Source organism: Muscardinus avellanarius, assembly GCF_963383645.1.
Source record: "Muscardinus avellanarius genome assembly, chromosome: 15".
Taxonomy (NCBI): domain Eukaryota; kingdom Metazoa; phylum Chordata; class Mammalia; order Rodentia; family Gliridae; genus Muscardinus; species Muscardinus avellanarius.
The window spans coordinates 8438221-8462512 of record NC_137801.1 but is presented as its reverse complement, the minus strand read 5'-3'; positions in this window follow the sequence as shown (position 1 = coordinate 8462512).

The following is a 24292-nucleotide window of genomic DNA, read 5'->3' as shown; positions in this document are numbered from 1 at the left end:
GTCCAGGGTAACCTCCGACTCACGCCGCAGCCATACTCCCACCTACCCACTTCTGGAGGACCCGACCTCTCCTGGCCAAGGGGCCCCCTTACAATGCCCCTTGACAGCAGGAAGTAGTTTAAGATTTGAATCTCCGACCATTATCACCAAAAGGCCAGGAGAACAGGTTGGGTCCCTCCCCACAGGGGCGGGATGTTAGGAAAGGAGGAGACTCTGCTGGGCGATATCGTGAGGCAGGCGATGTCGCGAGAGGGGCGGCGTTCCTATGCATAGCCCCACCCAAAGACGTAAACCATAAAAGGAAGGGCATTTCCTCTCTAGCGGCGAAGGGGCTCCAAAGTCTCCAGGAGCGATCCAGCCCCTATACCCAAGAGAAGACCACATTAAAATTCTTTTCCTGTACCCGGTCTCTCTCGCCTTTTTCTGCGCCAAAACCTAACATAGAGTTTATTATGACAGTTTATTATGACTGTGATGCCAAGCTCATCACAGTCACTACTGCTTAAGGGCCTTGCAAAGTACCATGCAGGTGCTGGGACTTCAGCATGTATTTTAGTCAGCTTTTCCATTGCTGAGCCCAAAATACCTACAAGGACAATGCAGAGAAGGAAAGGTGTATTCAAGCTCACAATTTCAGAGATTCAGTCCAGGGTTGACTGGATCCACATCTGAAACCCTGACAGCAAAGTGTGGCACAGGATGCTATTCTCACCTCATAGACGCTAGAATTAGAAAAACGCAGGAAGCAACCAGGAATATATATGTAATCCCCAAGTCCCCTCGTGACCCATTTTCTGCAGCTACACTCTACCTCTGAAACTTGTTGCATTGTACACATGCTTTTCATTTTTATCTTTTTTTTTATGGAGCTGGAGATTGAACTCAAAGACATTCTACCTCTGAGCTACACTACCATCCCTATTTTATTTTTTATTTGAAAGCAGGGTCTTGCTAAGCTGATGCGAGCCTCACTGAGTTGCTGAGGCTGGTTTCGATCCTGTGATCCTCCTGTCTCAGCCTCCCCAGTACTGGGATTATAGGTGTCCACCACTATGCTTTACTTGAGATATGATTTTGACACGTGAAAGTTGAGGAGACATTTGGGGAGATATTCCAGACTCAAATCATAACATCATGCCATTTTACATTTGGATCAAATCAAACCCTATTAGCTGGCTCCAGTAATAATCCTATTTTAGAAATGACAAAGATGTTTTAACTTTTACAAGCCTTCTGTGGTAAATGGTAGAGCCACTTTAAGTTGGCTTAAGACTCATCTGTGAAATGAGGTGACTCGGGCTCTAAAGACATGCTGTGTCCAATCCATGTTCTCAATAAGACATAGAGTTGCTTTTGCTGCTCTTTCTTGAAAACTGACTGTTATATTTTCATCATGCAATTTAACTATCCAAACACACAAAAATGGTATCAAAATTAAAGGCTGTGTTTTTACTTCAAGATACTTTAAAATTGCAGTGAAAATTGGTCTTGGTGAACTTCCTAAATTTATATGCAGGACTACACAAATAAAAGGTGGAGCCAATTTCCAAACTTATGAGCAGCTCCTCCTTTATAAAATGTGTGTACTGCTCCTGCTCTCTTCTTATTCTTAGAAACTCTTTGAAAAATTTAGAGCAGTTTTAACTCTTGAAAGACAAAAATCAATAATAAAAATTATTAATATCTATAAATATCTATATATTAAATAGTTCACTGAATTTTAATAAAAATGTACAACATATGGTTTCCTAAAATCTTAAAAATTTCCATTCAGTCCTGGTCTAACAATATCCTTTCTACCACTTTTGATTTGTATATAAAAAGAAAAATCACGCATGTTCTCCAACTCTCTGACTCATTTGATGAGAGTGGCAGGGGCAATTTGCAACAGATAAGACCTCAGTGAATAGGCTTGATGTCACCTCCTCTCCACCAGGCACTTTCTGTCCCTTGGCTCTCGGGTGCTCTAGAATGCTGACGGCAGGGGAATCTATGTTACTGTGACAGGCAGGAATGCAGATTGTCAGTGCTCTTCAGTGCAAAAGAATAATGACCCACTCCTGTATTCCTGTGAATGGGGACATCCAGGTAAACACTTGACATCCTCACATGGAAGCTGTGTCCACCCAATGATTCAATCCCATTCCCCATGGAATGTCCCTTTATTAAAGCCAACATTTAGTGTCTGTAATAAAAATTTAAGAATAATAACTGATTGTGGCTATTAAGGCAGTGATTAGTTTGTGCTAGAACCTTGCAACCTCTCTTCTGGTTGAGAAAAAAATTAAAAAGTATATCAATGCTGTATTGGGGAAGTGGGCAGTGGCAGTTACATGCCCTAAAACTGGTTACTAACCCACACCTGCGTCAGAAGCCCTGCCTGCCCAAAGCCCTCCTCTGTGGCTGCTGTATCTGCTGCTGCTGACTGAGCTTTAACTGTGATCTGGGAGGCCTGGGGGTTGAATGAAGGTGACTGGTAAATGCAGAAACCTGCGCCAAGGAAATTCAGTAACATCTCTCACTGTCTCTTTAGCTTCAAGGATAATGACCATGAACCTTGAGGCAAGTGTCTGCTACAGACACTTGCAAGAGCCCCAGAATGCCCAGCACTGCACAGCAGGTGGAGCTGAGCAAGGACAGAGGAAGCCTGCCCTTTCCTGAGGTCTTCCAGTCACTGGGTTATATATAAGTCCTTGTATGGGAAATGCTTCTAAACCTGGCAAGTATGCCAAGGTTTTAGACCTGACAGGGTTTCCTGTTTTCTTCAAGTTTTTGGTTTGTGTTGCTTTAAAACAGTCTGGATTTTGTTGTTGGTGCTGTTGTTATTGCCTTTTGTCTTTTTTCCCCCAACCAGTTAATCAAGGGTATTAAATAGCAATAACGACTTACAGATTTTTTTTTTTTTTTTTTTTTTGCGGGTCTGGGGATGAACCCAGAGGCATTTGACCTCCAAGCTACACGCTCTGCCCAATTTTTTTATTCTTTATTTTGAAACAGGGTCTCACTGAGTTGCAGAGGGCCTCGCTAAGTACCTGAAGCTGCCCCTGAACCGCGATCCTCCGGTCTCAGCCTCCCAAATGCTGGGATTACAAGCATGCGCCACTATGCCCAGCTGTCTTACAGATTTTAAAGCACTTTCTCCAACAGTATTGGTGTGACCCTCAAGTCAGCCTGTTGAGGTAGTTCTCTTCTGCACAATCAGATGAGAAAACTGTCACTGAGAAACTTTCAGCAACTGGTTTAAGGCCACTTAATTAATTGACAACACGTTGTGCTCAAGGCTAGACCTCTGGCTCTGAAGCCAGGCTCCCTGATTCTACCCAGCACTGCTGCTTATTAGCAAAAGAGCTGAGTGTCCCTGCCCCGTGCCTGCTAACCCAATGCTTCCTTATGTGACTTATTTCCATTTCTGCTCTGCATTTCAGATTCTCCCATCATTTGCATTCAGTCTGTTTCTGGTTTTCTCCTTAGACAGTGGAACTGTATGTCAGACTTAACTAATAGTTCTTTGATAACATGCCATCCATCAGTTGGCACTGAGGGCTTGAGGGCCCGCCACATGCAAGGCTCAGGGGTGGGAACAAGGGAGGCTAAAGCAATTAGTTCTAGATCCATGGGGAATCTCCTTATTTCCAGACAGGACACTAGCTTTGCCTTTGCTCCTGCTATGGGAGTCTTGAGAGGTGCTGGGAACCAGGGAGATGGGAGCAAAAACAGCCAAGGGAAATAAATAAGCACAGCTCACTTGGTGAGGACCAAGTCTGGGCAGGAGCTCCTCTCTGGAGGGGTGATGGGGTGTGTCCATACAGCGCCTAAGGAGATTCAGCCTCCCTCAGCCTGAGCGGCCTGCAGCCTAAGGCAAAACTTTAAGTAAAGTGATTCAGCAGAAAAGGGACTAAGATGGCACCTGGAGGAAGCTACGGAGGTGTGGTTTCCCCATTCATTATGGGTGGGGAGACTGAGCAGTTTTTCCTTTTAAAGGAGGTTCCGCACACATGAATGACTCATGCACTGGCCTGGGATTGGCTGTGAGCTACGTGCTAGTGATCTTTATCCTGGATAGGCTAGGCTATTTCCCATGGGAATTCCCCTCGTGGTTTGGTGCTATATATATGATTGCTTGGAGAGAAATAAATGAGATCTTGCTTGACTTGACTCCCGGCTCATGGTTGTGTGTGTTCGAGTCATCGATACTCATCATCTTGTAACGCCCCTCTGCTGTTGGGCTGGATTCCCAACAGAGGGGCATTGTTACCAAGTTGATCTGGCCCTGATCAAGCCAACCTCTGGGCAGGGACCCAAGCCCACCCACAAAACCCTTATCCTACCTAAATACTTGAGATTGAACCCAGGGACATTCTACCTCTGAGCTATACCTTTCTTGCTTCCTTCCTTCCTTCCTTCTTTTCTTTCTTCCCTTATTCATTATTTATTTATTCATTTATTTTTATTTTCAAACACCTCAGAAAAATTCTCAGAGTTCTATGTCCCATTGTCTTCCATGTCACCAAATGATTAAAACATGGTTCTACCACCACGTTTTATGTCCTACCACCGGCACAGAAGTCCACAGCCTTTTCTCAAAGAAGGGTCCTCCTGGAGGACAGGACCTCCCTCGGGAGACTCCATATGTATAATAATGAGAGCGGGGTTACGACCAAAGGAGGCAGGATTAGAGAGTCCAAGCATCCTGAAGTGATACTAGGCATGGTTGTCTCTTAAGACAATAGCTTTTTATTCCTACTTAGTAATGCCTTTTGATGTTTTGCTTTAAACTCTCCTGGTCTTGGTAATAACCTTGCTTTTTGGTAGGCAATGGCACTGGACATGACTCCACATTTTACAGAAAAGTTCTCTTCAACTCCATAACAGCCAAGACCAACTATGCTTTGTCTCAGAGTCTCTCCACAGAGCCCAGAAAAACTCCTGGCTTCTGTGGGTTTATATTCACCCAATTCACTTTGTTAACCAAATTATTTCAAAAGTGAGTTTTGAGCTAAATATTACAAAAAACTTGTAATATATTTAAGGCAGAAGAGAATAAATGGCTTTAGAATAGATGGAAAGGCAAGACTAATGGAAGTATACATCAGGAAAATCATATGATTTAGCCCAAATAAGATTCTAAGCCTAGATGCTATTAGAAATATTTAATTTTTTTGTGTGTGTGGTGCTAGGGATTGAATCCAGGGGCATTCTACCTCCAAGCTACACTCCTAGTCGTATTTTCATTTTTATTTGGAAGCAGAATCTCACTAAGTTTCTGAGGCTGGCTTTGTATTTGTGATTCTCCTGTCTCAGTTTCCCAAGTGCTTGGATTATGTGTATGCACCATCATGCCTGGATTTAATATAATATTAATACAGTGAGCAAGAGAAACAGTAAGATACTAACAACAAGGTGCAAAATGGAAGATCATGATAATATTCTTAAGGTATTTCAAAACAATGTACCCTTTTGTACTGTAAGATACACAACCATATTGAACACAACCTCATTGTTCAAAAGATATATCCATTTATCATCTATGAAACAAAATGAACATAGCTTGCCTTTTCCTTTTTATAAACACCTCGGAAAAATTCTCAAAGTTCTATGTCCCATTGTCTTCCATGCCCCCAAATGATTAAAACATGGTTCCAGTTCTCTTTTTTATTCTGGCTTTATTTTTAGGTCCATTTTACTCAAGTCAGTGATAACTGGAAACACTCTTCTAATGTGTTGTCAATGACCAAACTTGTTTCTAGTAGACAAATTCAAGTACAACACAAGAAACAATACAATGATACACAATGGTTCAATGTAGAAATGAGTGAGATTAATAAAGGACTGAGTCAGCAAAAGGCCAACCCAAGAGTAAAACCCAAAAGAAACATCCCTGGTGAAGCCATCAAAAATTTGTATTCAATTTTTATTTTATGCCAGACACTCCTCTAGGAGCCTAAAATAAGTGAGAAAGAATCTCTGCTCTGGTGTCCTACTGGACTTTAAGAAATCGGTGCATCTGAAAGCCCTACATTTCCTTTTGACATTAGTTCTTCAGTATCATATGTCACCTATTTATTTTATATTGTGAATAGTGTACTTTCTATTATTTAAAAATTCATCCCATCATTCTAATGTTAGGAAGTTTAATTTTATGTATAAAAATGCTTTAGTATTTATACAACTAAAGTACAGGGTAATTTATACACTAACAATATGTTCTGTGTAATAAAATACCTGGGCAATTTGTGAAATATATGAATTGAGATGCTAAATATATATAATATTTAAACATACCTATTCCATAACTAATAGACAAAAACTTTCTTTAAATAAATATCTAAAAAATCATACAAATAAAGCTTATTATTTTCATTGAGATTGTCATTGGAAAGCATTGATTTAATAATATAGAAATATATGGAGTTTTTACAGTGATTTTACCTCTTATTTATATTCTTAATTGGTACAGAAAATTGCTCTTGGAATAATAAATTTTTCATAAATTTTATTTCACTAATTCTAATAGAAATGATGACTGAACTTTCTGTAGATTAAATGCAATCCTGAGAAAAGAAGAATGTAAAAAAAGGAATTCTGAGACAGACAATTTTTCATTAATATTTAATTGGTTGAAATTTTGCTGTCTCAAAAAGTTTCTGCTCTTGCTTCATTAAGTTCTGTCATTGTTCATTGTAATTATAGCTTAGGGAAAATTTTTCTCAATAAAAGCTTAGGAGGAAAAAAAGAAAGCATAACAATTAATGATAAAAGCTCAGTTAAGAGTTCTCAGTTTCTAGACCATGTGAAAATCAGAGTGATGTAAGTTTCTGTGACCTATATGGGTGGGTTAGGTGAACATTCATAATTGATTTAGACAAGAGAGAGGCTGTCAAGAAAGCGAACAGATCTTTTTCCACTTAACAATTTTCCTGTATGTCTGAGTATTTCCTGAATGGCAGAGTTCATTCAACAGTTGAATATATGCTGTGTATATGGAAAACATCTGCAGATGCTCTGTTCTTGCCAGCTCCCCAAATGTTTTTTCAAAGGCCCAATATGAGGTCTTCTAGATCTATTTGAGAAACACTCATTTTGATCCATTTAAGCCCTATTTTTTGTAAGCACTTGAATTCTTGACATTATTGCTTCCTGTATATCTGGTTTCTAGCTGTAGATCAATGATTTAAATTATTTTCTGCATAAGGCCCATTATCCTTTTATGCATAAGGTCAATTTGCCCTAACTTTTAGAATGTCTTTCTCCTTTTCCTTTTTGTATATTGACTCAAAGGCAATTACATATGCCCTGAAGATCTACCAGCTCATATAAACGTCTTCCCAAACAGCTCATACAAAGAACTCCATGAAATGCTACCCATTCTATTAGATGTCCCATTTTAGTAATTAACTCAAATCCATATATCTGGCATATGGGAAGAATTTAATAAATGTGTGTTATTAAATACTTCTCACCAATTTGAGCAAAACAGATGAATCAATTCCTATGTCACTTTTGATCTCAATGTTGAAGAATAGATGCTCCTCTACAGATGATAAGGTTATGTCCTGAGAATTCCATTGTAGACTGAAAGATAATACATCAAAAACACACTGATCCATCTAACCAAACATCACAGCTTAGCCACAGTGTGCCCCAATCTCAGTGTTTCCTCTGGTGGTTATTGCTGACTGGGGGCTGTGCGGGCTCCTGTTGTTGCCCCACCTCAAGAGAGAGTAATGTACCACCTATCTGTAGCCTGTGAAAAGATCAAAATTTCACATCTAAAGCACAGTTTCTAGTCGGTGCACTACACTTTTAAATCATTGGGAACTTGAAGAATCCCAAGTCCAACCATCATAAGTTGGGGCAGTCTTTAATTTCTCTACAGTTGCCATTAGATGACAAGTTCATATTTAGCTCCTATGTATTCCAGAAGCACTTTGCTTTAATTCTCATGGCAAAATATTGAAGTCAGTAGCACTATTGACATTTTAACTATGAGGATGAGGAAACCCACAAAGATTAATTCATTCTTGCAGTCATTTTGCCCAAGAAAAGTAAAAAAAATAAAGAAAAAAAAGAATAACTTCTACCCCTACTTCAGAGCTCTTTTACACCATGAACATACCCCAAATACTGTACATCTTCTTTGTTAATATAATAATGCTCTGTTAGAGAAGCACATCAAATCAGATTTAGACTAAAGAGAGTAATGCCAAAAGGCTCAGCCACTGAATGATGCAAACTTTCAGTTTTGTCATCATACAGGTTTCTAGAAACATCCATTTCTGAATTTCATTTTCTATGTAGAAAATGAGAAGCTTCAACTAGAGGTCAAATCTTAAATCACAACAGCATTCCAGGGAGATACCATCAGTCCTAGATGGAGCATCAGGTAAGCCCATTCACCTACTCATCTCTCAGAGGGCAGTGGAATCTGTGTTATATGTGAAGATTTCCAACTAGCAAAAAGCATATACACAAAGTATTGAGGGGCTTATAAATAATCAGTGTTGAAACATGATATTGTGATTATCCTTTATGTAGATCAAATTTGATATGCTTGCCACCTATTCTTATGAATAAAGTTTTATGGAACAAAAACTATTCTCAATCCATGGCAACATTTTCTGTGGTTGACTTCACAGTACAATTGCAGAGCTGAGTAGTTGATACAGATATTATATGATTGGCAAAGGTTAAAACATTTAGTAAATGGCCCTTCATGGAAAACACTTAACTATCCCAGACCCATGCCCTGAGCCTAAAATTACTGAAACATCAGATTCTCAAAGCTTTCAGAATCCCCATGCCATACAAGCCTAGTGTCATTTCAAGCTTCTTGTGAGCAGTACCTCCTGCTCTGGTCACCATTCTAACAGCTATAATCTAAAAGACTGACCATGTAACTTAGAGTAAATCAACTTATTTTCTTATGACTTCAGGTTCAGTCCATATGAGGCTGGGAACTGTGGATTTCAGGACATGGCAGCAGGAGGAACAGGAAGAGCACATGGTCTGTGCTCCTCACATAATGGAGGCTGAAAGCAAGAGAAAGGGAATGTGAGGAAGAGCAACCATATATAATCCTCAAGGGCATTTTCCCAGGGACCTACCTCTCCATCACAATCGATCCACTGGTGGGGTCACAATCCTCTTGACTCAACTGATCAACACTGGATATTAATAAGTGAGCTCCTTAAGGGACATTTTATATGTAACTATAACACCTCTGAAACCACATAAGATTCAGTTACAATTTACAAACCCTACATTAAGGTAGGTAATAGTGATTAAAATTAATTTCTTCCTCACATAAGTCCAGGTAATTCACCCTGCTCCCAAAACTCTTTCAGGGATTTAAGCATTATTTGAACCATTCACTTGGACACCTGGATGTGCACATCAACTTCAGGGTGTGAGATGGTGGCCAAGACTTTAGGTGTCACTTCACGCAGAGAAAAGAAGAGATAAGAAGAAAGAGCCACATGGACAGTAAGGTGTTTTCAGAAGTGGCTATGCAAATGAACTTTACTATATGGCTTAATTCAGGCATGCAAGATGCTAAGAATTGCAACCTCTACCCACCAAAATTTCTTACTCCCTTTACAGAGAGTAGGAGAACAACTGCTCAGCCAGAGTCTTGATTTCCCAGATTCTCCTGTGGCCAAAAAATAATCAACGAGTTATGCACAGAGAGGGAAAGAGTACTTCCAGGCCAAGGTAATTCTGAGATAGAAACACCCTATTCACACTTCCCTCTCCCATCTCCTACCTGTTTGTTGACACTCAAGTAAAAAACAGAAGCCAGATGTTATAAAGATGGTAGGGTCACAAGATGGGGAGAATCTGGATCACTGAACTACTGGCTGGTAGAGAATCTTCTGCTAATTAGAAACTCACAGTTTAGACTTTATGTGTGGAAGAAATGAACTGTTGTGCTTAACCTGTTTAGCCTCTTAAAGTGTACATTCCTAGGTATATCACCCTATCCACAGTGCATTGTAATTATGGTTATAAGGTAGTGTTCAATATTATGAACACTATAGAATATTATGTCAATTTCTCACTAAATCTCTATACCTTCAATATCTACTGAATTACCTACTACCATTGTAGGTTCTGAGTAAGCTCTGGGTGAATTTTTATTGGGTAAAGGCATACATAAACACCTTGGGAACACAGCGAAAATAGTATTTAATTCAACCTGAGAACATATTTCATTTTCAATCCAAGGTGATGTGTGTTACAATATTGTATATAACATTAAGTATTAATGTTCCACTGGATAAATTTTCTAGCTTATCTTAACTGGAACTTTTGGTTCTGTCCTGCACTGCACATTCAAATAGTGTTGTCTGTGCAGACTAGATGGACACCTCATATATTCAATAGAGGTTGCCCAGGAGTCAGAAAATTTATGAAGAGTGACTTCAAGGAGAAAGATCAACTTACAGGTAATGTGGGGCTCTGGTTCAGAACCCAAAATGGTGACTGCATGGAAAACAGAGAGGCTTTCTTCAAGCTGTCATTTAAAAATATCTACACTGTTCCTGTGACAGCATTTCCCACCAACATGGAAACCCAGAGGGCTGATAATTCTTAATGACAAGGTGAGTTTCCAAACAGAGCCCTTTCTTCATAAATGGACCCATTAGATGAAAATCTGGGTTGGCCAGCTACCAGCTCAATTTCTGATAGCCCTTCCTTTTTAGCAAAACTTTTCCTGTCTTGAAACTTCACAACCCAAACAGTTCAAAGCATTCTCCTTAGCACCCAGCATCATATTTAGATGTGTCTTCGATGCTTGTTTTTTCTCCCAGAATTTATGAGTCTTGAGGATTGAAACTGGTCTCTTACATACCCTTAATTTTTCTCCCCAAGCTCACATATAGGACTTCTCATATAACAGCCAATACATGACAGTTTTGAACATGGAATAAACTGGTAGACTTCGTTTACAAAAGCACTGCAGGAGGAAAAACTCCATCCAGTAATGGGGTGGGAAGGAAAAACAAATTAACGGTGAAATCCTGACGGAACATGTGAGTCTTTGAGTTGCAACATCTTGGAACAAGCTGTGGGTTGGGTGTCAGGAGGCTTGGACTCTGATCCCAGCTTGGCCACCAACTGAGTGACGTTGGGTCAACCAGTGGACCTGGCTGGGTCTCAAGGTCCTCTTTTTTCCAATGATGGAGGAGGTGACCTCTGAAGACCTCTCATGATCCACAGCCCTCTTCTAGAGAGAAAAAGGCCACACTTGAAAATTAGACAGGACCCGGTGGTAGCTTCTTTTTATTTTATATAACAATCTTACCTGAATAGGAAAGATGAATGTGAGCCTTTTGAAATAAGGTGAATTGTCATTGTGCAAGTGGGAAGTCTTTTGCAATTCCCAACTTGACGTTTTCAGTGGTCCAGGAGAGATGCAGAGATTGGAGTCCACTGAGGCTGCCTGGCATCAGGGGAAGAGTGATTGCCTACTAATGTACAATCAGAGTCTCCTTTTCTAAATTTTTTTAATGTTATTTTTTTAGTTGACAAATAAAAAGTGTGCACATTTACTTTATGTAACAAGAGGCTTTGAAATATGTATACATTGTGAAATGACTCAATTAAGACCACATATGTTTTAGTGTTGATAACATTTAAAATTTGTTCTCTTAGCAATTTTCAAGCATGCTCAATAATTGTTAGTATTGGTTATAGTCACCAGGTCCTAGAGTAGATCTCCTGAGTTTGTTTTCCCTGTATAATTGAAGTTTGGTATCCTTTTAACAAGGTTTGTTTAATAATAATCTGCCTGGCAAATGGGTCTCCTTGGTTGGTTGCATTGACCAACCAAGTTTGAAATCCTGGTCCAGGTTCAGCAAAGCAATAAAGCTTGTCTGAGAAATGCAGGGGCAAGAATCCTTCATCTTTCAAGGGCAGACAAATAAAAGCGTTAGGGCTTAGATGTGATTTGTTTCTAAAGAGTCCATGTGTTGGGAGCCTGGTCTCCAGTGTTGTAATGTTGAGAGTTGGTGAAATTTTAAGAATTGGAGCTGAGTGAAAAATGGTTAAGTTAGAGAGAGCACCAGAAGAGATTGGTGTAATTCTGATGGAATCCCAGTTAGTTCTGGCAAGAAGGAATTGTTATTAAAAGAAAAAAATCATAGTGCAATGGTGGCTTCTACCAGGGCTGGCCATGTCACATCTCCATCTTACATATGCTCTGACATGATGCCATCCACCCCCTGCTGCAACGTAACTGGAAGGGCCTCACCAAAGGCCAAGCAGATGAGACTATGGGGTTTGGGACTTTTAGTCTCCAATACAATGAACTAAATGAATCTCTTTGCTTTATAAAGTACCCAGTCTCAAGCATTTCATTATAGCAATAGAAAATGAGCTAATACAGAAAGCTTGCGAACAATGGTAGGAAGCCCCCAAAACTCTAAAAGGTGATGTAAATGTAGGTTCCCTGGGATCAGCAGTCGTCATCCTTTACGGCTTGACCTTAGGAAGCTACTTGAGAGTTGAACTTGGCTTAACAGGAGCAGGAATTGTTGGGCTGAAGCAGGAAACTCAGTGAGAGAGGCCCTGGTGCCTCATGGACCAGCAACTCTGCCTAAGCAGTTCTAGAGAGGAGCACATTAAGGCAGTCTCAATAAAGTGTCAGATAGTAGGACTCTGCCCTTTAGAGAAGTCCTTTCTGAACTATATTAGCCCCAGAGTTTATGAAAATTTCAGAGAAGGGCGCCAAAAGCACGATACTAGATGTACATAACCCTCCTCACCATGGCCACCCCACTGCTGCTGCAGGCTCTCTTTGCTGTTACTCAAAAACAGTAGACACACTCCTGCCCCAGGGCTTTGCACTGTTGGTTCCTTTTTTGGAATCCTCAAAATGCACTTACTGACTCTTTCACCTTCTTTTAGACTTTGTTCAAGTTGTACCTTTTCATGTGGCCTACTTCAAGCATGCTATTAAACACCCACAGCAACCTGCCCCACCCCACTACCAACTGCATTCCATTCTGACTCTGCCTAACCCAACTCTATCTCCTCTTTCTGGCATAGAACTCACCACTTTCTAACATGCATTATAATATTTGGTTCAAGCTGGGTGTGGTGGCTCACCCTTGTAATCCCAGCACTTGGGAGGCTGAGACAGGAGGATCACACAGGTTCAAAGCCAGCCTCAGCTACTTAAGCTCTCAGAGACTTAGTGAGACCCTGTTTCAAAATAAAATGTAAAAATAGGTCTGGGAGTGTAGCCTTGAGGTAGAAGGGTTTCCAGGAACCCCAGTACCACCACCACTAATAATAATAATAATAATAATAATAATAATAATAATAATTGGTTCAAAGATCTTAATTTGACAGCCCCTCCTTCTCCAGAATGCATGCTCCCTGGAGGTAAAAATATCTTTTATTTTTTTGAACTGAGTATTAAACCCAGGAACCATCTTTCTACCTCCAAGTTAAACTTCCAGTTGTTTATTTTGAAATTGGTTCTTGCTCATTGCTATGGCTGGCCTCCAACCTGCTTCTCCTGACTCAGCCTTCCAAGTACTACAATTGAGGCATGCACCACCACTTTCTGCTTGAGATATAAATGTCTTGATTTTTGCTATTCACTGATAAATCCCAAGTACCTGGAACTGTCTCTGACAGAGAGCTGGCTCTCAGAAGCATCTGGTAGCCAAACAATGGGATAAATGGGCTTATTAGGAACCATTGGGAGTTTTAATTTTATCTGGAAAATGGAAGCTATTTGATAACACTTCTGGCTGAGGCTGAGCAGTTGATTAGACAGACTTCATATGTGTTGGGCAAATTTATGGCACCTTTGAAATATTTGGAATTATTTGGAAAAAATAAAGGAAAACTGTAGGCATTTGAATTAGATCTTCAAAGATAACTTTTAAATTCAAGAGTCAGTCTCATTCTCTCCATTTTATAGATTGAAAAACTGAAGCTCGGAGTTTAAGCCCACAGTAGATCTGAGGCATTGCTATAAATGATTTAGATGTTTGCATTCACTTACTTAACGCTCACATCGGACATGAAATGGGAAGAGTTAGCACCCCATCTCCCAGGTGAGGAAGCTGAGACACAGGCAGGCACGTGACTTCCCACACTCACGTGGAAGCATCACAGGGACACTCCTGAGCCCCAGCCGTTTCCCCTGTCCTCACAGCCTCTAGCCGTCCCACCAGGACCTCCTAAAGATTTCCACCAAATACAACCTTGATGGGTATCATACTGTAAGTGCTGGAAAACAGTTCCCAACATTTTTATTTTTCATGTTACCAACTTTTCTTCACGTTTAATTTTTTTAAAAATAAAAGACTTGGCTATTATTCAACATCCTCATTTTGAGGCAGACTCTGGGAACTGTGCGTTCCTATGTGCACGTAATTCTCTTTCTGCCATTTCCGTTCGGTGAGGTCTGCTGGGCTGTGGGGTGACTCATGGAGAGCAGCAGTAACCACCCGTCATGAGCAAGAGCATGAAAGGGTTTAACATCTGTTGCAATGCACCTTCACAGAGTGCAGGGCAGGTTCAGCTGCTCTTCTGCTGGGGGAACGGATATCAATAAAACAGATCAAAAAGAAAAGGACTGTTTTCTTTTTCTTCTAAGTACATAGGTCCCCTCACCTTTCACTGCAGGGGTAATAAGCCCAGACAGACCATGAGCAGAGCTAACCTACTACATACACCATTTGGCCAGGATGCTCAGAGGCTACCCTCTCTGAACAGTGCCTTTGGTCATTCTGTGGCCAAAGAGCTGGGAAATAACTATAAAGATTAAATGAAGAATGGAAGATGAGGTCATTCAGGGTCTGGTAAGCAGATGGGATCCCTAGACCAGCACTTCTCTAATTATGTGTATATAGAGAAAACTTGTGTTTTTTTTAATCCTTAGAAGATTAAATTTTAAAAATATACCCCAAATTAATTACCAGGAAAAGTAGAAAGAAAATGAATACAAAAATCTGATTTGTATTGCTAATTGACTGAGTCAAATTAACATTTAATTAATAGGTTTGGTTAAATGATTCCACAAACAAGAAACATAAAATTGTTCTGTCCAGTGTTATTTAAAGTTTCTAACAGCTTTCTCTTCGTTTCTGTATTTACCCCAGTGATGAGTTGTAATCAGACCTGTGGACCACACTTCTAGTAGCTGTTCCCTAGACCAGATGGGGTGGCCTGGGACCTGCACTGGGTGGCAGTGGAGAGAAAAGCTATGACTTAAACATAAATATAGAGCTCAGCATGCAAAGGATACAAAGGCTGTAACTCTGTCCAGTGATGGGTCAAGAGGGGAGTACATCCAAGCAGCACGAGCCAGGATGCCACTAAGCCAAGAGCAAAGAAAGTGGGTAGACAAGCTTCAGAGAGGATTTCAGTATCCCCACACATCTGATCACTGTTTTAGCATCCAATCAGCTAATTATTGGACCTGAGCTCTAAGGAACAAGCACTACTTAAGCTCATTGGAACGTGTGTTTTCCACGAAAGGTGCAACAGTGTCCTCTTTATTCCTTTTTATAAAGTCAGGGTACTGGTTACATGTTTTTGATTATGAAATTCAGCTAACCTATTCTGGTTTCAGTAGAAATTTAGGAATGGGGCACCCATTTGGGGAAGAAAATGATAATTGTATTTGGCTTTGTGTGTATATATGTGTGTATATAGGATTGAGTTCGAACCTAGAGGTGCTGTACCACTGTGCTATACCCCCGCCTTTTTATTATTATTTTTTTTTCTTTTTAGATTTTGAGATAGTCTTGCTTAAGTTCCCATGGCTAGCCTTGAATGTGATCCCATCCAGTACTAATGTAGGCTGTTTACACGTGTGGTGGTTCTTGGTGTACTCATCTTAACGATCTCTTTCCACTCGAGTTGCTGATGCTCTCAATATTTGAACTGATGATTCACTGCTAGTGCCTGGGTTCTGTTACTATCCTTCTTCACACCACCTCCGAGCCAGTACTTTAGGCTTTCCAGGAACTCTTAAAATGGCAGGAAGATGTTGTTTTCCAGCAGAAATTAGAGTTGCAAGGCCTCTTTAGAAACTCGTACTTTTCATTTTGTAGTCTTTTCTGCAGGAGATTGCAGAACATCTTTCCGCAGGATTTCACCAGCTGATATTTGAGAATAGTCAGCCATCCCAATTGTTATTAGCCATAAATCCTAGACAAAAGACAGAACCCTATTTTCCAGCTCTCTGCCATGGTTGTATTACCTGCCTCCTCACAGCATTCCATAAAGGAAAGGTAGCATTGCCTCTTGCCCTGTATTGAGAGTATTATTTTCACAAAACCATCTTTCAGCTTTCAGGCTAGGATCCTCTCAGTCATGTGTCTCAGTGAACATAGATGTTCTCATGAAGAAGAAGAAGAAGAAGAAGAAGAAGAAGAAGAAGAAGAAGAAGAAGAAGGAGGAGGAGGAGGAGGAGGAGGAGGAGGAGGAGGAGGAGGAGGAGGAGGAGGAGGAGGAGGAGGAGGAGAAGAACTCTACATGACCTTTCCAGATAGGCAAGAAATTTTTTTTTTGGTGGAACTGGGGTTCCTGGAAACCTTTCTACCTCTGGGCTACACTCCCAGACCTACCTCCGGGCTACACTCCCAGACCTATTTTATATTTTTATTTGGAAACAGGGTCTCTTAAGTCAGCACGGCTGGCTTCAAACCTGCACGATCACCATGCCCGGCAAACCTGCACAATCATCATGCCCGGCAAGGTAGGCAAGAATTCTGAAGTGAGTTGGTCTGTTGAGTTTTTCAACACATAAACAACTCCTGAACACAGATGGCAAGGAGAAGGGGCTACCCAGGTGACAAGCAACCTTTCTCGAGGAACCGTCTTCAGTGTGGCCACTGCATCAGACAGGTGTATTGACCTTTGTTCATTCCTTTGAAAACCTCTGTTAAGAGCTCTGCTTAGCAACAGCTAAGTGGTGAGAGCTTGACAGATGATCAGGAAGTCACATCCTGAGCTTGGGGAGCTGTAAGGTAGCAATGGATGGTTTTTAAAATGTGAAGGGCAATCGTTCTGGACTGAGAGCTTTTTCCCCTCCCCTCCTCCACCCTGAGGACATTTGGCAATTGCTGGAGACATTTTTTTTTTATTTTATTGACTGGGGTGGGGTGGTCCTACTGACACTTGGAGGGTAGAGAACATAGAAGCTATTAAACATCTGCATTACACTGGGCACACACACACACACACACACACACACACACACACACACTGGATAAGAAAAAGATTTACTCAGTCCATAATTCTAACAGTGAATCATTTTACAAACCCTACTCTGTATCTAAACCACTGAAGAGTAATTAATAATAGTGATGTTGGTTGGTTTGATACACAAATATGGCAGGCCAGTCACCTGAATTTTCCCAATAGATAAAAGTACAATTACAGGACTTGCTTTGATACATAGGAAAATAGCACTAGCTTGGAAATCAGTTGTTGAGGTGATACACTTTACACTCTGGATAAATGTGAAATTAAGTAGTTTACCTTGATGGGGGAATTTCTTTTTTGGCAACCATTGCTGGACTGAGATTTATCGCAGTGATCTCTCTCCTTTCTTGTTTGGTCCCCCAAAGAAGTTTCAGCCTACAATGTGATCCTGGAAGAATATGACACACACTGACAGACCTGCATGTTCACGAGCACACACACACACACACACACACACACACACACACTCATACTCCTAAAACCACTGGACCCTGGCATGGCTAAATTCATAAGTTGAGGCCTGTTGGAAAGTGAAGGCAGAATCTAATATTTTCTGAAAGAAACACAGCTTCATCCTCCCTTTGACTCATAAAATTAGGTAAGAATTTCTCCATGTAAAAACTCAATTTCTCAATAATGTGGGCACCAGATAGCATTTTATAACTCTTCACTCACATGAATAATTTGGTGTTTGCAGGTGTACCTCCTTTTTTATCTTTTTCTTTTCCTGTTTTTCATATGATCATATAATTACAGCTCTTTGTGCCAGATTTGGAGATGAAGATCTTGTATAGCACTAAGAATAAGTAGAACCACTTGTCAATCCATCTCACCCAACACCTGCCATCTAACCTCATTTTTTCAGAACAGTTGTCCATAGCTATAGTTGAATGGAAGTGCAGGGCTTCCTGGGGCTCTTGCATAGTTTATTATTCCCGTAGCAAGGTGTGCCTTCCCAGGCACAGGCTAAAATAGATGTCAGAGGAGAGCCTCATCAATGTCCTTAACAGCTGGAGAGGGGTCAAGGTCTGATATGAACAGCAGGATCTTGCCCTGGGATGTAATAAATTGAATTTTGTAATGAAAATAAAAAGTCTGAGATGATTATTTTGGAAATTATTTTAGGAGTAGCTGTTTAGTGTGGTGGTTATATGAATGATTTCTGAAGTCAGCCTGCCTCTGTTCGACGCATAACTCCGTGGCTTGCTGACTATTTGGACGTTAGCTATTCATTTCAGCTTTCTTCTATTTTGTTTCTTCCCATATAACATAAGAAAAATTATAGGAGCTGCTTCATAGAATTGTGTGAATAGTGAAGTGAGTTAATTTACATATGGGCTAAGAAGGGTATATAAAAAGGCCTCTGTGTTAACTGCTATTTTTAAAGGACAATGTGTGTGTGTGTGTGTGTGTGTGTGTGTGTGTGTGTGTGTGTGTGTGTGTGTGATACTGGGGGTGGAACCCAGGGGCTTTTCTACCTCTGGGCTATACTTCCAGACCTATTTTCTTTTTTCTTTTTTTTATTTTTTATTTTTTATTTTTTATTTTTTTGGTGGTACTGGGGTTCCTGGAAGCCCTTCTACCTCTGGGCTACACTCCCAGACCTATTTTTACATTTTTATTTGGAAACAGGGTCTCCTAAGCCAGTGCGCGCTGCTGGCTTCGAACCTGCGCGATCCTCCTGTCTCTGCCTCCCAAGCGCGGGGATTACAAGCGTGCGCCACCACGCCCGGCTTCCTATTTTCTTTTTTTAAAGAAAGGCAGACTGCCACATGCAGCACCTCATTTGGATATGTCTGGAGTCTTGGAAGCTTGACTACCCTACGTTCTCCTGCAAATGGACCTTGAGAGCCTGTTTGGAGGTTCTAGCAGGGGAGCACAAGTACTCGTATATCCTTGACTGAAGACCAGTCCTCCTCTGTTCGGGGAAGGACGTCCTCTTCAACCAAGTACACAGCTTCGGGAAGGATGTACATGGAGTAGTGAGGGAGGAAGGGACACCCACCTAGCCACCAGATCAGACGGATCAACCCTGGTGATAAATGGGATGACAGATGTTACAGCCAGATAACCCTCACATCCCAAAACTATTTTTATACTTTATTTGGAAACAGAGTCTCACTAAGTTGCTGAAAGCTTCACTCAGTAATTGAGGTTTTGAACCTGTGCTATCCTCCTGTCTCAGCCTCCCAAGCACTGGGATTATAAGTGTATGCCACCACACCCAGCTCCAAGATTGATATTTTCATTTTGTTTTCATTGGAAATTTTTTTTATTTTATTGGTGCATTGTAGTCATACATCTTAATAGGATAAAAGACTTGTGTCGACATACATGCACATATCACCCAATTAGCCCTTACCCAATCCCCACCCCATTTCCTCTCCATCCCTCCTACCCATGCTTGGCTTAGTGATTGGCTTTGATTTTTTTGTTTAAGTACATCATGTGCTTTATAGAGTTTCCCTCTTCCTCCTCCTATCCCCTGGGTTAGGTCACCATATTTGCTCCTCTATAGATCTCCTTCTTCATCTAGAGTTCCTCTTGCTACCTATTTCTCCCTAGTATTCACATGTTAGGGAAAGCATCTGATTTCTTCTTTTTTGTGACTAACTAATCTCACTTAGCATAATGTCCTCCAGTTCCATCCATTTCCCTGTAAATGATATAATTGTGTTTTTCTTTCATTTCATAAAAATTCAAATGGCCAATAAATGCAAGAAAAAATGCTCAATATTATTAGCAATCAGAAAGATGTAAATCAAAACTACCCTGAGATTTTACCTAACTCCAACTAGAATGGAAATTATTCAAAACACAAACAACAACAAATACTGGTGAGGATGTAGAGAAGTGGGAACTCCTAAAACATTGTTGGTGGGATTGCAAATTAGTGCAACCACTTTGGAAAATAGTATGGTGGATCCTCAGAAGAATGGGAATGAACCTACCATTTGATCCAGCAATACTACTTCTGGGTATATACCCAAAAGATAGGAAACCAAACTACCAAACTAATGCATGTGTATCTATGTTCATAGCTGCACAATTCACCATAGCCAAACTATGAAATCAGCCAAGATGTCCATCAACAGATAAATGAATTACAAAACTGTGGGATATGTATACAATGGAATAGTTGTTATTTTAGTAACATAGCTTCCATTTCTAGTCTGAATTGAACTAAAAGCCAGAACTTGTTGATCAACCTCCCTACGAAGGACCAAATAATGAGAGTTGGGGCTCTCCCTCCCTCTGCTCCAAAGCTCTGGGGTGGCCCTCAGAGGAAACAATTGTCTCTTGAGCCTGGGCACAGCATCAGGCTCTTGTGTAGTTTATCATTCCAAGTAAATGTTAGTTAGCTCCAGTTCACAGATGAGGAAACTCATGCTGGGTGAACTTAAGTGACTTGTCCAAATGCATAGGACTAGTAAGAGGTGAAACCATGTTTTAAAACTATGTCAACATACTTTCAAATTGCAGTCTTTCCATCCAGTTTACAGTCTCCAGACCGACACACAACTTACAAAACACCCCACCTAGGAAGTCGATGGATACAGACAGGATCATGAGGATTTTGAGAAAGAGTAGAGTAGATGACGACATTGACCACAAGCAAATAAAGCCATCATGACATAGGGACAGCAGATTAAAAGCACATGATCCATTATCCCCATTGGACCACTCCAACTGAGCCATGCCAGTGATAAAAATATAGGTAGAATAATTGTTCTAGAAAATGCCCAGCAATCAGAGAGATGCAAATCAAAACTACCCTGAGATTTCACCTAACTCCAACTAGAATGGCAATCATTCAAAACACAAACAACAACAGATGCTGTTGAGGATGTGGAGAAGTGGGAACTCTAAGACATTGTTGGTGGGATTGCAAATTAGTGCAACCACTTTGGAAAACAGTATGAAGGATCCTCAGAAGAATGGGAACAAATCTACCATTTGATCCAGCAATACCACTTCTGGGTATCTACCCAAAAGAAAGGAAACCAAACTACCAAACTAATGCATGTGTATCTATGTTCACAGCTGCACAATTCACCATAGCCAAACTATGGAACCAGCCAAGATGTTCATCAACAGATGAATGGATTAAAAAACTGTGGGATATGTACACAATGGAATTTTACTCAGCCATCAAAAAATACTCAATTACAGCATTTTCAGGGAAATGGATGGAACTGGAAGACATTATGCTAAGTGAGATTAGTCAGTCACAAAAAATAAGAAATCAGATGCTTTCCCTAATATGTGAGAGTTAGGGAGAAATAGGCCATAGGAGGAACTCTAGACGAAAAAGGAAATCCTATAGAGGAGCAAACAAGGCAACATAAAGGAGGAGAAAGGAGGGGAGAAGAGGAAAATCTCTAAAACACATAATGTACTTAAACATATCGAAGTCAACCACTAAGTCAAGCAAGGGAAGGAGGGAATGGGGTGGGAATTGGGTAGGGGTTAAATCAGTGATGTGTACAGGTATGTACACACAAGTTTTTACCCCAATATGATGTATGAATATAATGCACCAATAAAAATTTTAAAAAAAGAAGATGCCCATCTTTGAACACATGAGTCTAGCCCCAAACAATTCACAACCCCAGTCTTAAGTTGCTCCTTTGCAGTTCCATCTGCAGACCCCACGTGAGACCTGGCCTTGCACAGAGCCAAAGAGCGAGCAAGTGGTCCAGTGTAGAAAATGACATAAACTTCCCACAGAGCCAGAAAGGGGAAGTGTTGTTCTTTTTAACAGCTGAAATATCCTGCCTCAGGCCCCGGGGATGGCATAATTGGGGCCTGTGTGGTCTAGCAGAAGGTTTCCTTGGCCGTCTCAGGAAGAGAGATGCTAAGTCTCGTCTAAGTCACAGGGAGAAGCGTGCAATTTCCCCCATGTGTCCTTCGGCTGGGCTGTTTCTGTAGCCAGCTGAGCAACAACTCAAAAACAGCCCCACTCAATGAAAGAGCTTCCCAACAAGTAACCTATAGCCTGCCTGGGGCTCTGGCCCCCCGAGCCAGAACCCTGGCTGGGAATGAATGAGATACCTCTCAGCAGCATTCCAAGTTGGAAAGAATCATTAAAAATGTGGCTATAATTTCTCTGCAGAAAAAAAGACACATTCAGGGTCATTCTAAAATAGTCTTTGCAGGGACATCTGTTCCTGTGACAGCTTTGCTAAACTAAGTAAGTCTGCAATGCTCCTGGTTTCCTGTCAAGTTGATCAAAGGGCGTCTGCCTGTGGAATAATACACTTGAGTAACAAATCCCCGGCAGGTCTGCAGATATTAAATTAGAGGCAGATCAGGTGGGGCTGGGCTGGCAAGGGCGACACGTGGCTGCGCTAATGGCTTTCTTACAGCTGCCCAGGCTGGAGGCTCAGGGCAGAGGTGGCTAGGGGGGACTTTAACGCAACTGATAGCATCTCCCACTTCAGCCAGGGAGAAGATGACTCACCAGCCAGAGACTCATTAGCACAGGGTCACCCAGGGACTGAGCAGTTCCTTTCAGAAGAAAAGAGATACAGACACCCAGCACTCTCCGTGCATTTCAATAACTGCCTTTCAAAGAGGAGAAGGAACTGGCTCTGCAAAACCAGGAATGTACATTCGCAGAAGAAAAGATGTGTTGCTGCTAATGAGGAATGTTTTCACTGATGTCGAATAAGACACGGGGACTTGAAAATTCTGGTGTCAAGTTGGCTTTCTCGTTGTTACTCTGAGATGCTGACCGCTGGCCCGCATGTATGTACAGTTCTGCACCTGTGTGTCCAGCAGGATGTAAGACACCAAGTGACGTGTGTATGTATGTTTGTGTCACTCTGAGCTGCATTATGATATATAATCACATCATGCCAACAATATATATATATATTACATCATATGTATGATGTATAAAATGATATATATGATATTTAAATACATACTACTTAACATGTATTTAATAAATTTTATTTAATATTATTTAATATGTATTTAATATGTATAAATACATATTATTTAATATTATCACATCATATATACACATTCATTTGTGTATATATGATGTGATACACATTTATATATCATATATGTACATACAGATGTACATTTATGTATTTATATGTAATTTATGTATTTATGTATTTATATGTAGTATATATACATTTATATACTATATATACATATATATAGTATATGTATATATAGTATAGTATATGTATATTATATATACATATATACACACATACCACAAACATATATATATTTCTCATTATATATAGTAAACATGCAAGACCTGATTCTGCAGTAACTATTTTCCTTGTTGACATTGATGCCTCTTATGCAATTGTGAAAAAAAATACCTTTGTGTTAGAAGCATCTGCCACAGGATCGTGCTAATAATAAAAGACAAAACTCCTCTTTCTATGATGAAAATGGCATGTGTAGCTAGTTCATCTTCCCGAGCTGGGTATCCCTCACCGTATGGCCCTCTCTTCATAGCAGCTGACATTTGAGACCTGCCTACTCCACACCACCTCTCACTTGCTGTTGGTGACACATGTTATGTCTGGATTCCATCCTGCCTTTCTGATCACTCCTTCCAGACCTTTCTTCTAGGCCTCACTCTCTGCATTTCTTAGAGGTTGGTGGCTTTCTGGGTTTGGTGCAAGTCTTTGCTGCACTTCTTCTGCTGCATTATTTGGGATCATGTTCATTATTTTCAGTTGCCATCTCTGCACCCATGAATCTTCTATTACCCTCCAGACACATCCTTCTCCTAAGCTTAAGTCCCAGAGCTAACAGCCCATGCACAGTCCCCTGCTGCATCCCTCAGGATCCTTCCCCTTTGCTCAGATCCCCCTGCTATCCTGAATTCCTATCACCCTCAAAGTCATCAAAAAGTCCCAGGAAGGATTCTGGATCCCGTCAAACTGAGTCTCGAGTTTTCTGTGTTTCTAACGTCAGGTATATCTGTTCCTTCTTCCCTCTCCTCAGTGTGATGCCCTCCACAGTGTCTGCCCCTCTCTCCTCCCAACATACTGTCATCTCAACAAAAGACCTCCGTGAC